The sequence below is a fragment of the Cynoglossus semilaevis genome, chromosome 19 (assembly GCF_000523025.1).
Source record: "Cynoglossus semilaevis isolate Cse_v1.0 chromosome 19, Cse_v1.0, whole genome shotgun sequence".
NCBI lineage: Eukaryota > Metazoa > Chordata > Actinopteri > Pleuronectiformes > Cynoglossidae > Cynoglossus > Cynoglossus semilaevis.
The window spans coordinates 13,991,109-13,993,559 of record NC_024325.1 but is presented as its reverse complement, the minus strand read 5'-3'; the positions used below and the strand labels follow the sequence as shown (position 1 = coordinate 13,993,559).

The 2,451-nt window shown below is 48.7% G+C and overlaps 1 protein-coding gene across 15 annotated transcripts in view; it reads left to right on the top strand.

Moving 5' to 3' along the window:
• gria3a (glutamate receptor, ionotropic, AMPA 3a) overlaps positions 1–2,451 on the top strand; it is a 55,451-nt gene that overhangs the window by 14,141 nt on the left and 38,859 nt on the right. The window lies entirely within an intron of this gene.

Below are 2,451 nucleotides of genomic sequence, written 5' to 3'. Positions count from 1 at the left end.
AGCCTCGTAAACATCATCTCTCCTGACAATCTTCACGGAGTTTCTGTACTTTTCTTTTTTTCTTTTTTAAAGTTTTGGAGTTTTCACAGCTTTGGCTTCCAGACACTTTTTTCTGCGTCTCAGCATTTTACACCCACCCCCACCCAACCAGTCAGTTAGCCAAAAATACAAACACACACGTGCCACACGACATCTTTTTTTCAGGCAGATGAATGCTAGGATTAGGTGGAGATTTATGAGAAGATTCACCACAGAAAGATTGTTTGTTTGGAAGGTTGTCACTGATGGGAGTCGAGTTTTTACAATTTAAAAATACTTCATACATGTGTGAAAACGCAGTATAATTGTGTGTGACTTTACCACATCATTAACTCTGCTCCACCCAGTGATGGACAGCAGACCTGTCCAGGGTGTGACCCCAGTGCTGTGATTGGCTGCCTCTCCCCTGTGGCCCTGAGACCTGAGAATGAATGACCAGAGGTTGACCATGGATTTAACTTCATTACATTCTCTTTGACCTCATCCTTTAGAAGTGGCTAATTCTGGAACAGCAACAGTGTCCTGTTTGACTCCTGACTTAACAAACACGTGGCCCTGACACAGAGGAGGACAGGAAGACAAATGGACACGCTCCCCTCGTCTCCCCTCGTCTCCCCTCCTCTCCCCTCCTCTAGTTCAGCTGCAGGCTGGTATTAGAGAAAAGTGGAATAATAACTCTCCAGCACCGACACAAAAACAGTTTTTTTTTGTGGTTGTCTCACCTTGAAATGATTGTCCTCACTTTGGTCGTCTCTGTCCTTTTGTCCTTGTCTCCGCTTCACTTTTTTTAATACACAAAGTTGCAGTGTTCTCCTTTCTGGGCAGCAGAACTGTTCCTCAGCCTCTGCTGCAGGGCTTAAAGAATTCACTTTGCAGCCAATTCACACACACACACACACACACACACACTGCAAGTCCTTCCCTCCTTCAGTTCCATGCGGTTGACTCACAAGAGACTACACCCCCCCGTCCTCCCACCCTCACCCCCACCCTGGAGGCTGTGAAGCCCGAGTTTGTGTAAGGTGTGAAACTTAGAGCAGCTGCATCTTTATGTGAGTTCTATGAGGCAGAAATGGAGGCAGAGGGAGGGAGAGAGGGAGGGGGGGAAGAAAGATTTCCAGTGGCAGCGGCTGTAATGACAGGCATAGGTATTTGTTAGCTGATGTAGAAAATGAGATGGAAGTGGATGGAGTGTGAAGACGAGCTGAGTTTCCTCCCCCTGTTGGATATTAATCATGCATGTGAAGACTGGTGTTAGTATTCTGTTCAGAACCGCTCACAGCCGGCAGAACAAATACACGGCTCCCTTCGTCCTCCTCCTGTGTTCCAGTAAATGAAGCATGTCTCCATCACTGGCCACGAGGGGGAGGTGGAGGAGGGAGGGTGAGGGGGGGGTTCTCTGCAGTTGAATGGTGTTTACTGCTTTCTGAGCTGAAATGTGATTCCATTAGTTCCTCCAGGAGGAGGCCGCCGCCGCCGCCACCGCCACCGCCGCCGCCGCCGTCGTCGTCTCTCCCTTTAACCTTGACAAACGCATGGTTTCGGAGCCGTTCTGAGGAGTTTTGGAGATTTCGGAAGAGACAATGTCTGTGATATACACCATCGTAGTACTACTCTACACGGGCCCCCCCCCCCCAACATGCACACACACACACGTAGAAGAAATGGTGACCTGATGAAATCCCTGTCTGTTAGAACTGAGAACTGAGCTGCCCCACGCCCCCCCCCTTTACCTTAGAGCGTGCACAGCTGCCTGACCCACGAAGGGTTAAATATATGACTTATTAGGTTGTCATGAATGTCTAATAAATCCTGCAGGAGCTGTGGATTGAACGACGGAGGCTCTTAGTCTTTTACATGTGTTTAAGCTTCACTTCCTCCACCGTGGAACCAGACCTTCATCAAACAGTGTGTTCTGAAGAGCTGCGTTTTCACTGGATCGTAAAAATAAAACGTAAAAAAAAAAAAAAAAAAAAAAAAATCCCTCATCACACAGAATATGAGGTCATCAAACATCGAGCAGTGATGCTGAGCAGCTACTGTGATCTGTGTGCTGACGGCGCCCCCTCCCCCCGATGTATGGAGAGGGAAGGGGGGGGGGGGGGGGGGGGGGGGGTGTCAGGTCTCTAATCCACCCCTGCTCGCTGTTATTAAACCCATTTATTACATACAAATAAAACTAAATAGTTAACACCTTGTAAGACTGAGTGTGTGATGTAGCCTGCCTTTATTGCTGCAGCCCATTTCCACACACACACACACACACACACACACACACAGATGGCAGCTCAGATATAAATCTCAGATACTGCAGCTCTGCCACATTTGCATGCTCATGTTTCGGGGTATTTGTCCATTAAGGAGTGTGGCCAGCGCTCTGATGCCGCCCGCCCCCCCCCCTCCCTCCTCTCG